The following is a 21,860-nucleotide window of genomic DNA, read 5'->3' on the forward strand; positions in this document are numbered from 1 at the left end:
CTTTGATACTTACGAAACGTAGAGACCCGCCACAGAGAATTCGAAAATATCTATAGGAAGATTTTCACGATGTCAAATTTGACTTTTACGGTATTTGACGGTTGATTGATTTGATTGATTGTAGTGTTTAACGCGCCGACGCAACGCAGGCGATGAGGCGCCCCGTAGTGGAGGGCTCCGGATTAATTTTGACGACCTGGGGATCTTTAACGTGCGCCGAAATCTCGTACACATGGGCGTTTTTGCTTTTCGCCTCCATCAGAAAAGCAGCCGCCGCGGCTGGGAATCGAACCCGCGACCTCGTGCTCAGCAGCGCAACGACGGTATTTGACGATTTCGCAATAAGAACTTTGAAGATTTCTTTAACAAGCAGCATGATCGGCGCTTGCTTTTTTAAACTAAACATAAAAGCTTTATTACCGTATTTGTTGAAAGTTCATAGAACATTCTATACCTCTCGCAGGCATGCTTCTAAAGCGCTCCGCTAAGCCGGTGTCAATTATCGTGTGCAGAAATCCCGGGTGCCCAGGAACAAACCTGAACTTTGTTGTAGATCAAACGTGCTGCTCTTTCACAGCAACGCGTGCCCGTTGAAGAAGAAAACGTGGACAGTTGCACGACCTCAATTAAAACAAGGAGGCAAGCGCGGGACGTAGCTAGTACTCGGCTAGACCAAGCCAAACGCACGTCTCTGAGATGGGACTACCAATTAGGGTGTGCTTTTCCGGGGACTCTTTGTCGTTCTTGGGAAGCGCGGACGGGTGGTAAGACCAGGGCATCAGCACTTTCAGTTGCTCCATCCCATTTTTCACAAACAACCGTTTAAGTTACTCCTCACCCGATCAAACAGGCCTGCTTAGAAGTGGATAAATTAAAAAAAAAGTAACTGCAAATATTTACCGTATGCTGCAATGGCATGATAACCCGATGCAAAAAAGGAAGCAAATTGGCGACTCCGAATCCGGGTCAAAAGCAAGCTACGGGAACGTGGACGAGCATTATGTAAAGTCGTCCTGCTATATTATACGTCCAGCCCAACAGCAAGACACTGTCACGCAATTTCCGTAAATGGATTCTGCACATCGGGCATGCGCATGCTAGCAAGCGGAGTTTTTCTTTTGTCAAGGCGAAATTCCGCCTCTGTAATTCCAAATTTTCAGGTGCACTGTACTTCGTGCTATGCACCCAATCCATGTTGTTGTACCAGGGTGCAACAGGTAATCTACATAGAAGACTGATGTAGCACAGGAATGATGTGACCCCGGGTAACGTGACAATAAATGCAATTTCAGATCACGTCAGAAGCTGAGACCTATGAGTGCCAAATGTTTTTACAAATGTTTTTACGTGCTTGCTGCCTGACTATGGCATTATGGAAGGATCCTTAGAAACTCATCCGCAGCTATATTAAAAACGACTGAAAGCCAGCATATATAAGAGCGTTTTTTACGCCACTACTAATTATCACCAACATAGCGCTGAGGGTGCCGTAACGACGAAAATTTCTCTTTTGACTCTGCCAATTTCTTTTTTCACTCTGCCAAAGACCTGTTTGATGATACATTTTTTCCCAAAACACTATTCCTTCGAAAGATTTATTTCATAGGTTCCTATATAGTTGAGATCACGGCTACGAATTGGGAAACGGGCGTTTATACTAGTTCAAGTATTGGGGTCGGTAGGTGCTTTTGTCGGTGCTTTTGTGGGTGGGTATTTTGTCCTAAAACACGTATAGAGAGGCCAGCGGGATTTTTAGGTTACACCCCTCTGTACGTGGAATTAAGTTAATTATCCTAGCGTTCTCGTAGCGATTGCCCACTGTTGGGACTTCCTGCACACCCGTGCCTCCCGTAGGAGCCCAGATTACTTTTCAAAAAACTGTGACCGATGAGCATCCTTCATACCTGCTGAGATGACACTTCGCATGGATAAGAATACCTTCCCTCCCCCAGTCCGCCTCCATCGTATGTTACCAACGCAATCTCCTGCCGAATGCAAGTTGTGTTTACAACCCGGCACTCATCCTCATATCATACAAGAGTTCAATCAAATCCCCAACCTCTCCCGTCTTCTATCCCCCTTCCAACTCCCGATCTGTAGGAGAACCTGGTTACTGGCAGCGATCTGGATGTCCGGACACTTTTGGCCTTCAGAGCGAAGGCTGACCTCTCACCACATGGCTGCCTGCAATAGGGAACCACTCCCACTTCACCCACCTAATAAAACGTTTGTCACTCACTCACTCACTCACTCACTCACTCACTCACTCACTCACTCACTCACTCACTCACTCACTCACTCACTCACTCACTCACTCACTCACTCACTCACTCACATACTCACTCACTCACTCACTCACTCACTCACTCACTCACTCACTCACTCACTCACTCACTCACTCACTCACTCACTCACTCACTCACTCACTCACTCACTCACTCACCCACTCTCTACAGCGCACCTGCTTCTTGCAATTTGTTAGGGAGTGTTGTGGTAAAACCCGTGTCCCAGATATTTTCCATTGCCACTACACGCCTTTTGTTCCAGCCCACGTATTGACAGCAGACTGCAGTTCCTACCTGTGTAGCACATCACGATGTAAAAACTAATTTGGGCAACTAACAAATATATTGGTCGCGTATCTGCTCCTTTCGTCGCAAAAGTCGCCGAAAGAGGATAGCCTTTGAAATAAATGCCTCCTTTTTCCAATATAAATAACTGTCATATCTTTCCCACTCACCTCTAACGCTGTCCCTCACCCGTCGCACTCCTCCCAAGGTAAACACGCTGGAGCTTTGCTAAAGCCAATTTGAAGTTACCGTGTGCCACAGTACCAGGCCGGGTGCCTCATTGGCAGCGCTGCAGTACGGCGTAGATGCGCGTGGATCGAGGCGCCATACCTCAACTTTTATAGAACCACGTTGGCCTTCTCGATGTACGTTCCTAACAGCACGTGGAACGTATCTGGTGGAACCGTTCCTTGCTGTTGGTGTTTCATTTCCTGAAATGCAGCCAGGAGCTATAGTAACCCGAGCGAAAGGATGCACCGGAGTGAATTTTCTGTTTTTCTGCAGTGGATGTAAAATTTGCAATAGCAAAAATCAAGCATCCAGAATTTTTTTATAAAGAAGCACTTCAAACATCACTTATGTTTGATTATCTGCCTCATTATTTCTTAGAGTATTATTCATGTTCAGAAATGTCGACAAGTATGAACATTGACAGTTGTCTTGGAGGTGTACATTTCGCTGTGGGTATATAAACCTATCGTGCAGCTTCCGCTTGCCTTTGGCTGGCTGGCTGAATCGAGTCACACACAGATAGACAGACAGACCGAAACTTCTGCGTTGAATTGATTGATTGTGGGGTTTAAAGCGCCGACGCAACGCAGGCAACGAAGCGCGCTGTGTTGGAGGGCTCCGGATTAAGTTTGACCACCTGGGGATCTTTAACGTGCGACGAAATCTCGTGCACATGGGCGTTTTTGCTTTTCGCCTCTCTCAGAAAAGCGGCTGCCGCGGCCGGGAATTAACCCGCCCCGTCGTGCTCACAAGTGCAACGCCGTAGCCACTGAGCCACCGCTGCGCGTCTTCTGTGTTTAAGTAGCCCAAGAAAGACTGTCTTCCTTAATAACTGAACACGTAATATACCTAGTAGCGTCATTAGTATATTGGCACACCCGGGCATCGCCGGGTACTACCGAGAGTTGTTATTTAAACGGGCTGTTCAAATACGCCATTAACTCTTGGCCGAAAGGCTGAATCGAGGGACAAGCGGGTTCGAAGCCTCTGCTTTTGTACGTGACGCCGTGGGGTCTGTTTGGGTGTGCTACGCCGCTACGCCGCGTGAGTGCGGTGGGTGAACATAGTGTACCAGCGACCGAGCTAGGATGACAAGCCGGGACGCTCAAGTGCTCTGCTCTTAAAAGAAAATTTGGACGTTCTGCGCGCGCCTTGTTCCCTTTCTGGAATGCAGAGCGAAACGCCGTTGTGCATTTGTTACTATGCGCGGAGTAGGTTTGATTAGGTTCGTCACCGACTGCCGCTGCTTATGTTAGGTATTTCGGGCGCTGTCAAAAGAGAGACTGAAGTACCAAAACAGAAGATAAATTACGTCCGGCAATCAAAAAAAAATTTTTAGCGTCGCTCCCTCTATGTCTGATCTTGTGACAAGGCTCCACAATCGCATGTGTTTTCCCGTGGCTTTCAGTCGCATCATTCCGGTGCTGTGTCAGCCTTCTGCGCAGACTGACAGTTCGTCCTTTGCACAAACAATTTCAAACAGTGATAGGACTGTTGTAGAGCACACGTGTAATTTCGAAACGGGGGCACCTTTGACATAGAAAAGGTCAACACGCAGTTTGCCAGTGGGAACATGGCTGACGTGCCGAGTGTGTTTCTAGAAAATGTGGCCAGGGTTTCGTTGATATGCGGTTCTGAGGTATTGAAACATGCCTCGAGCTTCCTTGACGTAATCGTTTGCCACGCTCAAGTTCTTTTTTCCCGACGTGGATCCTTGGTCACCCTCTTGCTTGATTGTTTGTGATATAAATATATGTAATAATAATATTTGTGATTTCTGGTTTCCTGCTTTCCGCACCTGAACAACTGCTTTCCTGCGTTTACCAATACGGTCATCAGAGATCGTTTGGTGAAATGCGGTGCCACAGCTAAAGGCCTCGGTTCAATTTCTAGTGCTTCGCCTTCCTGTCGGATCTAAAAGATGGTCCGCCCTGGGAATGTTCTACAAGAGTGCCTTGAAACGGAATGAAGTCGTTTTGTTTTTCTTCAACTGTATTGAGTGTCAAAGATAAAGAATCTTCAAATATTTGCAATCCTGCAACACCTGGAAGGTTAAGGTGACGCTCTACGTTAAATACGGTTTTGAAGACGATGTTTGTTTACGGAAATAAAACGTACTGGTTGAAGTGCGAAACGCTGGCGTTGATGTTCTTTATAGGTTACCATAATCAAATAATCTCAACACCACGCACGCGCAGAACAGAATGAGACTGCAGTCTAAAGCAGACATGGCGGTGCTTTCTGGCGACAAAAGGAACGTTACAGTCTTCCTCCACAGCTCTTTGTACTACACAAATTAGCGGGAGTCACCCGTACCTATATATTCCAAATCGAGGTTTAAGCAAATTTTCTGCAGCTGCTCGCTGATGTATTCAGAAGCTTCCAACTATCAAACAAAAGCCTGTTTTAACGACTTTTGTTCTTGAAGATGTCAGTGTCTGAAAGTTTCGAACTGCACATGGTACACGAATACGAAACTTAGTTAAGTCCAATCGTGGGTTTCACTCTTTCAGTGCTCCTTTGACTGCCCCGCCAATTTTACAACGTCATTGCGGAACTTCTGGCTAAACACGTAAGCAAACACAATGCTCCAAGGAATTTATTTGTCTAGAACATGACTATGTCCTGTTCTTTTTCGGTATATATTTCTCGTCCAGAAGGATTTCCTTCGATAATTTAGTCAAAACACGCCATTCCAACCTGGAAAAGAACTTTCAACTCGAGGAAAGCTTTTCATTTGACGTTGCGAAGGTTTTCCTGCTTGATAGTTTTCCCTGGCCAACAATTTAAAGCACACTAGTAATATCTACGAGCAGAGGTTTGGAATGGCTATGGGGCCATTCATTTTCGCCAGTACTGAAAACGTGAGAATGGAGGCTTTTGATACAAAAGTGGTGAGATCTTTCGAAGTCGAAGTTTCTATTCGACGATTTCTGCTCCGTCGCAGAGCCGAAGCTTGTTGGGTCCTTCCTTCAATAATTGAGCAATATAGACGCTTCAATTGCCAATATTCTGGAAGAATAATAGAATGGTTTCGCGCTTCCTCCAAAAATTGAGTATTATAGAAACTTCAATTACCGTTTTTCAAAATAATAGAATAGTTCCATAGTTTTTCTAGATATGCTTGTGAAACGTTCTCCGGGTGGGCTGTCGTTTAGAGTCTGCCGAAAGCACATGCGCGAGGGACGATATATACGTGGCGGCCATCCACACCACCGTGTGCCGAGTGACAAAGATGTGGGCAGTGGCATGAGCGGCGATAGAACATGGTGGACAGCACGCGACAGAGGTACTGGGGGCGGGACTCCAGTAATATGTACTTTTGCGAGGACACCGTGTCGTTATGTGAGAACCGGAGACTGGTGTAGTACACTGGTATCACGGTACTCAGTTGCAACTTCTGACTTGGCACCAACAATCAGTGTCGACGTTACTTGTAAGCCCAGCAAACAGACATTTTGAGATGTGGAAACCTAAAAAGAAAACTTAAAATATTTAACGGGACTTGCAACGGAATGAATATATGGTTCACCACAATTTGATCAAAAGCACCGAAAAACGCGGGACAAAGAGAACAAGTACACAGGACGAATGTAGTTCCTCTCTTTTTCCCGCGTTTTTCTGCGCTTTTATTTAGTATGTCTCCATACCAACTTGCCCACTTGTCGGTGCTCCTAAAATTTGACAAAAATTTGTTTCACCACGCGTGAAATGGATGTAACGAATGCAAAAATCCGTGATTGAGCGATTTCTCAATTGCCACTACTGCATTAGTGTTTACGGATTACGTACTAAAGCTGTATAAAATATGAACTACTTACTGTCTTTCCTTTTGCTCACCTGTTTTATTTGATGACCTTCTACACTGTATCATGAACTGTTCTGTACAATTTTGGTGGTGTTAGAACCGCTTTTCCTTTTTCCAGCCCTGCATTTTCGGTTCTTTGGTTTCCACTGAGTTCGCGCTTTCACTTCTCGAGTATTGCTTGTTAACTTGTACTGAGAACTGTACTTTACGTTATAAGTTATGTACTACTTCATTCAGTGCCAGCACTTATTTTTGCTCCTTCAGCCGGGTGTTGCCTAACAAGCCCTTGTGAGGCTTCGGCAGACTCGGCATTAAACATTGTATTTATTTGAAAGGAAATGAAATTATTCTATTATTATTAATAATAACATATTATTTTAATTATAACACTTTTATTATTATTAATATTAGTAGTAGTAGTAGTAGAGTAGTAGTAGTAATTACTCGTTGGTGAAGCCAGCTTGATGTGGTCTACTGTGACATGAGCAAAGCCTTTGAAGTAGTCAATCACTAGTTACTGCTATCCAAGCTTATTCTGTGATATTTCCATGATTCTTTGGGGAGTCTTATACGTTGCTATCACAAAGAGCGATATTGGTATATAAGTGGCAATGGTCGAACATCATTTAGATACAAAGGAACCAGAGGTGTGCCCCAAGGCTCTGCTCTGGGTCCCCTTCTTTTTTCCATTTTCATTAACGATGTTGCTTGTACCATTCACACGTGTTCTTTTTTGTTGTATGATGACGACATAAAAATCTTTAGAGAATCGCGGTATGTTCATTACGGTAATTCTCTTCAGGCTGATATCATGTCATTCCATCATTGGTGCACCAGAAATGATCTAATTCTGAACCCCTCAAAAACAAAAGTTGTCTCCTATAGTAGGAAAACTCAACAGTTGCAATATTCTTATAAAATTTCAAGCACTGCACTGCCGAGGGTGACTTAAAATCGGGACTTGGGAGTACTGTTTTATTCCTCTCTGATTATCTTCCCAGGTTAGAAAAATTACTCGACACTCTGTTCTTTGTCTGGGTGCTGTTTGCAAAATATTTTCTATGTGCTGCCCAGATTTATAGAAAATGCACCCAATTTTGTACTATTGCTTTTTGTTATTCGCTAATTTTATTTAGAAAACATCAGAGGCATTATAAATAGCGCACCCATGGATAGATGACATCATAACACCTCCTAATTCATTTACCAGGCAAAAACATTTACTCTCTTTTGTTCCTTACAGGGATATAAAGATTGATGATGTAAAGGATAAAGGGTCACGAGGCAATTTACCGCTTTTTTTACTGCCGAACGCAGAGCAGTAAGTTACGAGGAGTAATGCTCAGAAATAATTCACACACCCTACGTTTCCTCTGTCAAATGCTGGAAGGGTCATTTTTATAGCCTGTGAGACTTCCTACAAATCCGTTTTGAGGCTGTTGCGTAATTATTTAATATTTTTATTCTTTAGGTACCCTTAGGGTCCAAGTGGCCACAAATGGGGGGAATGAGTGGGAAGCCGACACAAAGTACAATATTGTAAAAAGAAAACAATGAACACAACAAAAGTGACATTAGATTATCATAAAGGTACAAAAAGTACACAATTCAAAAATACAGCGTGATACATTATATTCATAAAGAACAAAAAGTGCGAAAGTGACAGAAAATCAGGTATTTGAAAAACAGGAACACACATTTACAGCAAAGAAAGGTGAGCATGATGAAGACAAGTTACAGGGTATTTTGAAACGCTAAAAAAGCGAGGAGCGCGGTTTGAAAAGAAGAGGCGTCTGTTTGGTTCACTAGGCTACTAGGTAAAGAATTACATTCATTTACTGCCAGTACAAGGGGTGAGTTCTGATATTTGTTTGTTTGGCCGAAAATTGGGCTATCTATGTGAGCGTGGTCAGTGCGTGCGAACGTATAGGGTGCCGGGAGGACAAATTTGAAACGAATGGTGTTGGATGATGGTAAAGGGTGTGGAAAAAAATTAATCTTGAAAAATGCCGGCGTTGGGTGAGAGTGGGGAGATTAAGTTCGTCCTTCAAGTCAGATACATTCTAGTATCTTGAGTACGATGACAGAATGAAGCGCGCGGCCTTGTTCGGCACGTATTCAAGCATGTTCGTCAGACACACGTGATGTATTCCAGATGATTTGCGCGTATTCCAGTGAAGAGCGGATAAGAGTATTACACGCCTGAAGCTGTGTCTCTGAATTAGCTCAATAAAGGCGACTCTTGAGCAGGCCGAACTTTTTTTATTCCTTTGATGTGATTTTTTTTAGGGGGCCCAGTTTAAATCGGAGGTGAATATAACTCGGAGACATTTGACGGATGAAATTGATTCAAATTTGGCATTATCTATTCAGTAATTATAAGTTTCTGATCGTGTCATAGGAGAAAATTGCACATGCTTAGATTTCCCTACGTTTATATTCGTCAACCATTTTTCGCCCCATTCAGGTACAGTAAATAAATCATGCTGGAGTTTAAAGCATTAAACGTTGTTGTGGAACCCGATCAAAAACTTTAGACAAATAGACAAAAACGGCATCGGTACAAAGCAACCTGTGCTGCGAAAAGTGGAGATCAGTGACCAGCTCAAAAAGTTGTGTTTGGCATAAGACATGTTTTATAAATACGTGTTGATTGCTAAAGAAGTTATTCTGGTTAAGGTGGGTTACAACATGCAGGAAAAGGATATGTTCTAGCTACTTGTACCTGATTGAAGTAAGTAAAATAGGCCTATAGTTAAGAAGATCAGACCGGTCGCAAGATATGAAAAATGATACAGTATTGGCAAATTTCCAATCGTCCGGCAAGCAACCTGAATATAGGGATTGCTGAAATAACAAGAAAAACAGGTAAGCTGAGTAAGGAGAAGTTATTTTCAAGAGCGTCGCTGTTATACCTTCAGGACCGGGGCTAGTCATATAACCTAGGTGGTCGACGGCGCATGCCACGGGCTGTTTTTCAATGGGCATCGTATGTACGAAGAACAGGAATTGGTTGCCTCTTCCCAATAATAAGCATCGTTCACTTAAATATCATGTATTTTGTTTATAGAAGGAAACCGCTACCCGCTGTTGTATACATTTGCAAGAACTAAGAAGAGTTTGTTCTGTACCTTGAAAGAGTGTAGTTTTGTTGAGTAGACACTCTGAACCCGAAATCAACCCTCTCCAAGCAGCAAAACCCAAGTATAGCTGAGCACGAGGTCGCGGGTTTGATTCCCGGTCACGGCGGCCGCTTTTCTGATGGAGGCGAAAAGCAAAATTGCCCGTGTGCGTGAGGTTTCGGCGCACGTTAACGATACCCAGGCGGTCAAAATTAATCTCGAGCCCTCAACTACGGCGCGACTCATCGCCTGCGTTGCGTCGGCGCGTTAAACCGTACAATCAATCAATCGATTCGCAAGTGTATATATGCAGTGACTCTCCCCAACTGTTACACTGGTGCCACGGTTCGTTCAAGTTTTAACCCTCTAGCAGAACTAATGTTTAGCATACTAGAGAAAAACCCATTCTTCAAGTTTTATTTTGCCACACAAGGTTCAAGTTACATTATTCGAAAACAGCTTAATATGAGATAATACCCTAACAATCACCAGCATATTCATAAGAATTGCAATATTATGTAATCCCCTAGTGGCTTGTGACGCTGTTGTTTTAATTACAGATCGACACCTGTTTTGTATATACAATCACAAATCACAATCTTTTCATCTGGGTTAAAAGTGCGCTAAAAGAGAAAACATAAGCGCTGAAACGAAGTTGAAGTACTTTGACGCACCGCAAAAAAGAAGGGGCACTGCCTAACTGCTGGCGCGCAAAGCGGGAACAAAAACAAGCAGCAACTGAGGAACCATTCAGTTTTTGTACCGTCAGAGGGTCTCACAGAACTTTTGCTAAGAAGTACGCCAAAGAGCGTACCACTTTTAACCGTTACAAAGGTTCAATGCCTACGTAAAACCAAAGCATTTTTTGGACATTTCTTACAATTTAAGGAACCAGTAAATGTAGCTTTTTCGCATCTTTCGCCAGTTGGCTCGAATACGTCACAGTCGCTAACATAAAAACCACAATGCATATGCACCCCCATACGCACGCGAATGCACACGCACGCTCGTGTACGCAGGCGCGCACGAACGCGAATGGTCTACTCGGTCATGGTTCATTATCCGAGGAAGCTGCTCTTTTGAAGGCCATTCGAGGAGAAGGCTACTGCTGTCAAATTCTTCGAAATATAGTTCGATAAGTTTTTATGTTTGGGTGAGTCGGTATCCCGCATCGTTTGTGAACTTTCGCAAAGCCTGGTTCTAGCAGAATCTCCCGTACGAAACACACCAAACTAGTTTAATATATACAATAGTCTCAGAGCAATATTTATTGATTATTTTGCGCTGTGAATGTTCGGGCACATTGGGTTCAAATCGTTATAAGACACGGACCCCTTTCAGAACAAGATTGAGATATACAACCATTGCAGGTACAGAAAGCACGTTAAAAAGATTTACAGAAAATTTTCTGTTGTATCTACGCCCCATGTGGCAAAAGATAACAATACGTGTAGAGGTTTTGTTGGAATTTTTCGGATCCCCATACATACACCGGACAGAAATGAAGGGGTTCGGATGAGCCAAACTACAAGCCTGCTTGTGACAGTGCGCATGCGCATATCTGTGTGTGCACCCCCAACGCAAAAGACAGCAGTTCTCACTTGTTCAATGGACAACGAAACGAAAAATTTTCCAAAAGTTCGAAAATAACCCGAAACTCCCGTATAAAGCGAAACGTAAGTGACCTGACTGGTGCTGTTACACGGAAATTCGCGAAGCACGAAAGCCGATTTCCTCTGACGATACTGATGAGTAGTAGTGGGGGAAGTGAAAAAAAAACCGTGGCCATGGCCGGAACCGAACCTGGGCGCCACACGTTATGAAGCCGGCGTCTATCCGATTGATCCATTTTGACATGTTCGAACCGCATGGCAAGCATCAGGTACCGATTCGCGCGGTACACCCCAAACCCACACCTTAAGCCTACGGAGTGTACCTCCGAGAGTGCCGTGGGTATTCTAGAAAGTGGTGTGCACCTTCAGAGAAGCACATACTCGCATTGTGGAATTGGCCCACTTAAGAATCCGTCACGACAAAGCTTCGCGTTCAAACAACGTCGTCGCTAGACGGATGGGTGCATCAATTTTTTAAGAAGAGCGTCAGTTGCTATGCGGAGACCTGCCCGTGCAGGTGTTGTTGCTGTGGGGGTGAATGCTTGCCTACACTTGTGTCTGCGGAGGTGCGTGTGTGGGCATTTAGGCGTGCGTCCACGTCTCTGTATAGGCCTTTTGCCCTAAAGTTAGCTGTTATGGCGTGTTCGAGGACGCATGTCTTGGAACTGTAACTCTCATTTCTGATTTCACGTGCAGTTCTAACGTTGTGCGGTCAGAAGTATTGCCGTGACAGCTGCGATAACATTCTTACACCAGTACTAAGCGGAGTCCATGACACATAGTCAACTTGTCCTTTGGCTGTCCAACTTGGAATGTGAGCAAACACGTGTTATCAACCTTGATAGCAATGATACCCTATTTCCCTGACCTTCTACACGCGCAGAATGTCATTCCTACGCTTTTTGTTGGCCATCTGAAATTGAGTGACAAACTAGTCACCTGCTTACGAAACACAAAAACCCCATTAATTGGTACTGCAATTTAATATATATATGGCGTGCTCAGCCCATCCTGAGTCAGACTTTGCGGCCGACAGGAGAACGCTGGAAACGCAATCCACTATGCATCTGCTGAAGTACCTGCCCATCACTTAGTTCCTGTTGCTCTGCGGCGCTATTGCTTTGGGAGCTGCTAGCGGGTCCGACAGGCCAGGACGTGACGTTCAAGATGCTCTGAAGGTAAAAGTTTAGCAATTTCAAAACAGTCAAAACTGTGTAGTTTACAGTTAAACAAATGTTGAAGACGTGCGGGTAAAAAGCAAAATTGATGCTGCCTGTACGGGCAAAAGTCGCGGGCTTTTAAATACTGAAGTGAAAAAAAAAACCTGAACGTAGCGGCATTATCAAAATAAAAAAAAACAATGTAGAATGAAACCACCTCCCTCCCGCCACCGCTACCATCGTTGATGCCACTCTCTTTAAAGCTGCTATTCGCAAAACTTCTTGTTGAATTGCTCTTTTTTGTTGTTCTTGATTTTTGTTTGTATGCTGTTCTTTAAAAACTGCACCTGATGTGTTCTATCTTACCTCTCTTTTCGGTTCTCACCCCTCCATTCTAGAGGGAGGCCTGGAATTCCCCATAGGTTGCCAAGTAAGACTGCGGAACTCGAGCTTCATCCACCGTGCTGTCTGCTCGCAGGCAAGTTTCCTACTCACTTACCGAGGACAACGTCATTGGTGAACCTCGCCGGCGATCCGTAATTTTAGAGTTTTGGTCTGGCACCCCACTACCTACATGAGTGTTCCTTGGCTTCTGCAAAATCCCCATAAGAGAATACATGAGTACAGCAACCTAGTGTCCAAACTTCAGAGGCATGGCCATATTGCGAACAATTGCAGAGGACCAGTACGCTGTAAGATCTGTTCCGGGTCCCACTCATATAAAGACTGTACGTCACGGGCCCAACCTCAGTGCATTAACTGTGGCGGGCCGCATCCTGCGTCGCAAGGAGCTTGCCCAAAAAAAGAGCCCGCAACTCTTCCTCGCAATGTAGAGCGCATTCAGGGCAAAGTTCCAAGTCTACGTGAACGTTCGCCGAACCTCGATCTAGTCTTTACCAGTGCAATGCAATCGACGCATGACCTACCAAATCAAAGTGCATCTCTAAAAACCGACCTATACGGGAATAGTCGAAGAACCGTTTCCGACCAAAAATTCAAAAGTCCCTTCTGGTGCTAGTTCTGAGGACGTAAGGCACGACGCACAATGAAATAAGAAGGCGTTCGAGAGGCTCCAAGAATGCGGAGGCAGGTAAGACGCCACTTGGAAAAGCTGAGCAGACAGCGATAGCGGGACTTCTGCTCAAAAGTGGACGTTCGCAAGCCTCTATTGCGAATTTGGCTCGTCGTTCAGAGAATGCGCAGCGATATTCAGCAGCTGCACCCATTCCGCGCGCTATTCTTGCACGACCACATTTCACTGAAAGAGGCGGCTGAAGAGTATTGTATGTTACTGTCTTCAAGATCAGTACGCCAAAGCGCCCCACAAGTGCCCCCTCCGAAGTCCCGCTTCCGGCTTGCCCCGCCATCAACCTTCCTTTTTTCATATACGAACTCAACACCGCAATTTCTAGTGCGAACAAACGTTCTCTACCGGGTCAAGACGAAATAACTTACGAGGCCATTTCTCACTTGTCCCATCACACTCAATTGCGTCTGCTAAAATATTACAATTGTATCTGGCTCTCTGGGACAGTACCTCTCCAATAGAAACTAGCTAAGCTAGTGGCCATCCTAAAACCCGGTAAACCCCCGACTAGTGACTCTTTCTGACCAGCAGCTTTGCTAACCTGCGTCGGTAAAATTACGGGGAAAATGTTATTCAGAAGAATGCCCTGGTATTGTGAGAGCAAACGCCTCTATCTGCTTCAGATTTATGGCTTTCGCGAAAATAGAGCAGCCATTGACAATGTGATTGCTCTAGTTTCATCTCTGGAATAAGAAAAACATAAAAGATATGTTCATATTGCCGTGTTTGTAGCCATTAAATCGGCATTAGATTCAGTTTTTTATGAGGCCATTGTGACATCCATTGCTGCACTTGGGTTTGGTGGAAAACTCTACTGTCGTATTTCAAGATACCCGCAAGGGCGACAACTTTTCATGTGCACGCTGGACGGCACAACTTCCTACTATGCTATAGAAAAAGGAGTACCTCAAGGAGCTGTCTTAAGCCTTCCGCTTTTTAACCTTACACTTATCTACCTAAAGTGTATACTCCCACCTGGTGTCAACGTCACACTTTATGCGGACTATATCTGCATGTGGAGTGCGTCGCGATCGCGCCGTAGCACGAAGCAAAGGCTGCAGAAGCTTTCGCAAAAATATCTGCGTACCTTTCGCCGAGAGGACTCCACCTATCTACCGAGAAAAGTGTCGCTATTGCTTTCACTCGCAAGCGTACGAAACGCTATCCACTGCTTCTCGGTGGCCGCACCCTGCAATATGTGCGAACCCATTTATTCTTCGAAATCTTAATAGAACGGAATCTTTCGTTGGGTCTCTAAGTGAAGAAACTCAGTACAAGAATCACCGCCATCTCAAAACTATTCGGCTATCTCGCCGGCAGTCACTGGGTCAGTGACTGTTACTCAATGGTAATGCTCTGCAGGCCCTATGTCGACGGTCTATTGCGTTACGGACTGTCGGTCCTTCAGAAGCTCCCGCCCACAAGCACAAAGCAGCTAGATGCGGCCACAAACAATTGTCTCCGCATCTGCCTCGTTATCCCCAAAGGGTCGTCGTTCTTAGGCACGATCACTGAATCAAGCTGTCTGCCTTTGGACGTGATTCGACTCCAGGACACTGTGCGAATACATTTGCGACATCGGCTGCAATCCAAGAGCCGTATACTAACACGCCTGGATGAAGATGAAGGGCGGCGGAGAAGAAAACTGCTAGAATGCTATCCCGCATTGTTCCTCTGAAAGCTCAAAGAATACAGAACGCCAAGAATTGAATTCTTTAGTTTGAGCAGAAGTTTCCAATCGCCAACAGTCACCTTGTTTAAGCCCGCAGAACAAAATCAAGAGCAGCGAACACTGTGTGAGTTTGTTTTCAGTCTGTGTAGTTTTTTTTCCCGAAGCAATATTTCTTATTTCCTCCTTAATATTTTGCAACTAAGGAAAATTTCACTTTTGCCGCCTTTCCTACATTTTTCTTATATTCGCTGTTTTACCCACTTAATCTTCAATATTTTTCGATCTAAGGGTAAGGCTAATGAATAAACTCACTTATAGGTCACCCTAACTAGGCAAACTGCACTTTTTCTTTAGAAGCTCTTCTAGAAAATCGGCTTCCAGGAAACGTCTGTTCGAATGTTCTCGTATAATTTCCAGTTGGCTGCTTATTTTCTGAAAATCAAGTACCCACTGTAGCTTAGAGGTTATTTCTGTGGGTAGAGTAGCGGAAGTAAATGAGTATTACTTCACACTCCTTGGGAAGAAGCTTGCATACTTGCCTCTGCCGTAAGTAAAAAAAATTTAAAAAACGCAACGAGGTGCCAGAGAGACACATTTACAGGGACTCATGAAATATAGAAAGAAGGCAGTTTCTTCACCAACTTTGGGCGTCATTTTAATGCTAAAACTCGAGTACATGCTCTTAAAATGTAGGTTATTACGTATCGCACTTGAGTGCTTCTTGACCGCTTTGTTACGGGTGTCGTTTTTGATCGTTTTTTTCTGCCCCACCTTTCCAGTGTAGTGAATTCATAAATGCCACTGTCAGAATTCACAAAAGGTAAGGCCAAACGTATAAATTGACGCTAATTTCTTTCTAGCCGCTGTGTGCAGGAACCAGATGAAAGGTTCTCCCAGCTGGTACATTCATAAAAAAGAGGTGGTATTTCTAGTTCTGTGCCTGTTGTAGACTGTGGGTAAACATGCTCCCTTAGCTACATGGGCGTTTTCTTGTGTCCAACAACAACGGGAGTTTGTGCTGAATCAATTGGGCGTCAAATATTTTTAACATTTTGCGCCCTTGCGGAAAAAATGAGTTATATTGGAACCAGTAGGATATCGATAACTAGCTGTGAGTGTAAATGTTAAAAGTAGGCCGTCGTAAATACTAATGTCGTCCTTCCCCAAGGTGCAGCACATGGCTTTCTTCTGCAAAAGAAAAAGAGGGCGAATTGTGGGTTAATTTGAAACCACGCGAGTGTGCCACGTAGCGTGTGATCACAGTGAGAGCTATGCCTGCTCGTGAAGAAAAGGTATATCACGTTAATAATTCTATACGCAGAGTTCACGATGTGGGTGTCGAAAGATGTCCAACACTTGGTGCCGGTGTACTGCCTCTAGCAGTTCGGAGACATCTGCGGGTTCGCTGTTCCACTGTATGCTGCCGACCTCTGCGAAGACGTCTTCACGTTCGAAGATGCGGATGACTAAACTCTTTCCTATAACATCAATTGCCGGCTTTGGAATTGAAGATGACATTGGTGACTAACTGAGTGCAGTATTAACCCGCGTGTTATTTGGTTTCAGTATCATTGGGAAATTGGAATGTAAATGTATTACTTTAGGATGTACAAATAAAAAAAAAGTAAACAAAACAGCTTGTCTTTGACGAGTCTTAATATGTTCCAAAAACGTACAGAAAAGATTGATTCGAAGTTCCCTACTCAATGCAATTGCACAGTGCTTCTTGTATTTCTTTTCATATACTCTCGCCATCTTCTTCTGAGGCACAGACAGGGCTTGTACTTCCTAATGAAATAAAAGTTGCAGATATTGGCCGTAATCAGTTGTATGTTTTGTTAACTGCTGAGAGTGCGCTTTACCAACGAAGTTTTGTATTACAGCCTGCATTTGACAGCTTCTAGCAGTCATGGTAACCTTAAGGGGCTGCGCCTCTTATACCGAGCCACCAAACTAGTCTGTCGCCTTCCCTGAGAAGGAAAGTCGAGGTGAATGGCAGCACATTTTTCATTGTCCGTCAACATCATGGCGTTGGTCTTACTGATGTGTTTCCAGCCTTTTAACGAGACACGGAATTCGTAATTTTTGTACTTCTGGTTTAAAATTCATAAAAAAACACCTAAGAATTTCTTCTGTGTGTGGCGAAACCGCTAACACCTAGTTTTCATACTCGCGGAGTGTCCTGCTGAAAAGAAGTTTTAAACTGAACTGCAAAAACATCGAACTGTAGCTGTCAGCAGGTTCGTCAAGGTGCGGCTGATGTGGTTTCCGTCATTAAAAGAGCAGAAATTTCCGTACCTTGCTAAATCCGGGAGCTGGACTGGGGATACATTCAGAAACGTCTTCTGGGAACAGCAATTTCGTTTCTTCGAGACGCCATATTTAGGGTGTGATTTGCCAAAGAAAAAAGAATAATCCTGAATGAGATAAACTAAAAAATGCTGCTACCTACACGTTGGCTAAACAACGTCTCAAGGGTTATCTGTATTATTACTAAGCACAGAGCTTCAGGACATTGCTATGTGGAGATCCGCTCTGTAGAGATACGTAGACTTTTCACAACGCATTTTGTAAGTGGCCGCATTTTTTAGACTGAGCCCCATGCTTATTCCTTTGAAGGACATTTGAACCCATACGTCCCAGTTTCAATTTCACGTACTTGCCACTGTGTTTGCATGAGAAATCTCGCACTATTGCGTCCGCCGTAGTTACTTCACCTAGCGACTCTAGCAGGTCCTTCCACACGTACTTTGGTAACGTTGTCAATCAAAAGACTATGGTTTTAAGTTTTTATGTATGAATTTTTTGTGTTTTTTTAGCTATTTTGCGACAGAAAAAAACTTCTGATGTGAAATGTTCTCTTTCTTGCGCTAGAGTAACCACTCACAAACAATAAACCCATATTGTGTAATTTCGAAGCGCGTACAGATATACGAAACAATTTTTACGAAAAGCTGTGCAATTCGCTTTGCGACAGGGCGGGGGCTGTTCATGCCACATGAATGGTATTTTTGTGTAAATCTAAGAAGGAATATATCCAAGCTGGAGAAACACCGTCACTGGAACACCTTTATGGAATACGTCGACAGTTACAATCCCTTCGCTTATAAATCAGAGCTTCACCCCGTGGTGGCGCCGCTAGTGCCGAACCAGCGAAAAAGAAGTGCCCGTAACTAGACATGGACTGTAGTGAACGACCCCTCTGTGGGGGTATTTATTCGACCACTTCATCAGAAGACGTATTTGCACAAAGTAGGAAGAGGAACAAATAGTTATCAGTTGAGCAAAGTTACCAAACTGGACAGTGGAACATACGGGTCACACCTTTTTCTGAGAAATCAATTACTTCTTCCCTTTCAGATAAATAGCAAACCAATAATGTCTTCAGCACGATAACTTCGTTCCCCTTCTTGTTTCCAGCAAACTATTAAGCAGAGACCTAGTTCGTGGAGCACTGACATCGTTTTTCTGTATTTTTACTGCCGAGATACTCTGGGACATTTTCAGTGCTATCGTTAAAATAAATACCCTTTTAAAATATTTCAATATTACGTCACTCCTAAATATTTTTCCCCAGAGTTATTGTACAACACCGGACCTTTAGCGAAACAATAGAATTTAAATGCTTTTCATAGGTTTCCATAATTCCTGGTAGTTAATTTAACACAAGAAAAGAACAGCGCTTACAACCGGGGTAGTCTTCCTAATTGCCATGTTTAAGCAAGGCAAAGTGGAAAAAAATGCAACAGCGAAAAACTTTTTATTGTGATAACGTCGAAAATTTGATGCAAAAAGCGTGCTGAAAACTCACTAAAGCTATCTCTTCGACGTCAAGTTCCCCGTAACATCTTTTGTAGGATCAATTTTGTTCAAAAAATAAAACGTGGGCCACTGATCAAGTCGAAACCAAAAATGAGCTGGTTTTAAATGGGGAGCATTTCTTAGGCTCGCGATGTCACTCGTCGATGTTTTCGGCGCCGTCCACACGCTCACTGCGCATGCGCGTCGCGTCGAGGCGCAAGTGCGCGTCTCTCTCCCGTACCCACCACGCTCTCAACAACAGGTGCGGCGGTGCGGGAGGAGCGCGTGTACCCCGTGCGCTCCGTCGCTCTCAGCAACAGCTGCGGCGGTGCGGGGGGGGGCGCGTATGTGCGTGCATGCGTCGTAGCTACCCGTGCGCTGCGTCGCGCTCAACAGCAACGTCGGCAGGGAGTGTACACGTGATAACAGCACAGTGGGTGCGTGGAAAGTTCGAGCGCTTGTGTACGGAAGTGTGGGCATGCGCGTCTCTCCCCCGTACTCCTCTCCCTCGAACGCGGGCGGTGTGTATACAAGCGGCGGAGCGCCCGTTCGGAATTCAGTCAAGGGCGTCTTTGCTTGGCTTTCGCATGACTTGACGCTTTGCTTGACGGCACCAAGCAATAAAGACAGACTTTAACTTTACTCTCCGTGCCTTCGCTTCTTCTTATTCAATAAATAAGAATAATAAAGACGAAATAACAATTAGGCATTCCCAAACCATACTCAATTACGCAACATTCACGTGATACCCTCACCACTCTGCGACGCATTTACTCGAGTTCCCCCGTGCGAAGATGCGGGCTGGTTTTTTTACGGCTACGGCTCCATTGTTTCCAAATAAAGTACTGTCTAAATCTATTCAGCGCGTTGATTTCTGAAAGAAATTCTGGAGAAAAGACCGAGGGTGACTTCTGGAAGACCTGCAGGGCTAGTAGGTAGTCCGATAAAGAGAAAAAAAGCAAAAGGAAGACATTTGACGAAGTACTGACTAGCACTGAAAAAATGAGGTTTATTTTAACGCGTAGAGCGCATGCCATGGAGGCGTTGAAACAGAGACGACCAGACCACGTAGCAAGGACGGTTTATTCGGAACGCCGTTGGATCTCTATCTGGTGATGCCAGGGGCGCGCAAGACCTACGGCGGGGAGCGCGCTCGTGGGCCTGCGTCACGTTACTGTGGCATCCCGCTACAGGGCACCCCCCAAGACAGGAGCTGGTGAGACGCTCTGATGAAACCAGCGTACATGATGGTCTCGGTGGTGTGCCGCCACAGCTGGAAGACTCGTAAGTATGATGTCGGCGGTGGTGACGCATGCCGACTTCAAGCGCTCTAGGGCTATGGTGTCGTAGGAGGCGTTGATGTCGATGACATACGTCGACGAGTGTCGTTTTACAACAGGGAAAGGGCCAATGTAGTGTAGTTGCAAAGCCCGGCGCACTGGTGCGTACTGCATAAACACGTGTGTTGCCTGTTCAGAGTCCGGAAGCACATAAGGTCCTCTAGGTTTTTGTTCACGTGTAGGCTGCGGTCAAAGGTCAGCGAGGCTCCATCTCCGGGATTTCACGTAGTCCGCGGCGGAAAGCGCTTGAGACGGTACCTCGAACATGTCATCTGGTAGTCGAAGCTGTGTCCCATAAACTAGTTCAGCCAAAGAACACGACAGGTCCGTCTTGAAGGCGGTGCGTATGCCCAGAAGAGTGAGAGGCAAGCGCTGGACCCACTGTTTTGGGTAGTCGTGTGCTGTGAGCGCGGCCTTAATTCGGCGGTGAAAGGGCTCTACGAGTCCATTTGTTTGTGGATGGTACGCTGCCGTGCGCAAACCAGTCATGCCGAGGAGGTGAGGGAGCTCGGCGAATAAAGTAGACTTGAACTGCCGTCCGCGGTGGGTGACGATAGATGATCGGCATCCGAAGCGGGCTACCGACGTCGACATGAATGCTGACACTACCGTGGCGCGGAGGTGTCGGGTAGCGGTGTGGCTTCAGGCCAGCGTGTGAATCGGTCTACACAAGTCAGTAGGTAGCGGTAGCCTTGGCATGGGGGCAAGGGACCGACGAGGTCGATGTGCATGACGGCGAAGCGCTCATTACGTTGTAGGAAGGTTTTGGCCGGAGGAACTGGGTACCAATGAACGTTTGCGCGTTGCCATGATGCACAGTCGCGGACCCAGTCGCGAACATCAGCGTTCATGCGAGGCCAGACGAAACAACCCGCGATGAGTTTCTGCGTGGCAGGAATACCAGAATGGGCCATGTTGTGCAGGGAGTCGAAGAGCTCGAGACGGCAGGTTTTGGGTATGAATGGTCGTGGCTTTCCGGTCGACAAGTCGCAAACGATCTGCTGTCCGTCGAGTGTCACGTCTTCAAGCTTGAGCGCAGTTGGGGATGTGTGAAGACGCAGCCGCTCCGTGTCGTCTGTTTGGTCAGTAGCCAGCCGGCGGAGGTCGGGTGCAATTACAAGCGGTGAAGTGGAAGCAATGGCGTCCACGCGGCTTCGAACATCCTCAGCTGTGTTGTCAACGCCACTGACATGCTTGATATCAGTCGTGTACTCGGACAGGTAGGCAAGCTGCCGCACTTCTCTTGGCGTGTAATGGGTGTCGGGCCGGCTGATGGCGTACGTCAAGGGTTTGTGGTCAGTGAAGATGGTGAACTGATGACCCTCAAGAAGATGTCGGAAATGACGCACAGCCAGATACATTGCCAAATGTTCACACCCGAAGACACTGTACCGGGTTTGCGGTGGGGTTAAACGTTCTGCGTAGAAGGCGAAGGGATGCCACGCGCCATTTAGGT

The 21,860-nt window shown here is 45.3% G+C and overlaps 1 protein-coding gene and 1 long non-coding RNA gene across 2 annotated transcripts in view; both read left to right on the forward strand.

The window, feature by feature from the left end:
• Positions 1–21,860, forward strand: part of LOC144147178 (uncharacterized) — a 321,111-nt gene that overhangs the window by 81,177 nt on the left and 218,074 nt on the right. The window lies entirely within an intron of this gene.
• Positions 12,350–17,075, forward strand: LOC144147180 (uncharacterized). The gene is made up of 3 exons (XR_013317845.1): positions 12,350–12,522; positions 12,903–12,982; positions 16,585–17,075. It is a non-coding gene; the product is annotated as an uncharacterized LOC144147180 (long non-coding RNA).

This window comes from Haemaphysalis longicornis, unplaced genomic scaffold (assembly GCF_048455015.1).
Source record: "Haemaphysalis longicornis isolate Haplotype H1 unplaced genomic scaffold, Haemaphysalis longicornis Haplotype H1 scaffold_7, whole genome shotgun sequence".
In the NCBI taxonomy this organism is placed as follows: domain Eukaryota; kingdom Metazoa; phylum Arthropoda; class Arachnida; order Ixodida; family Ixodidae; genus Haemaphysalis; species Haemaphysalis longicornis.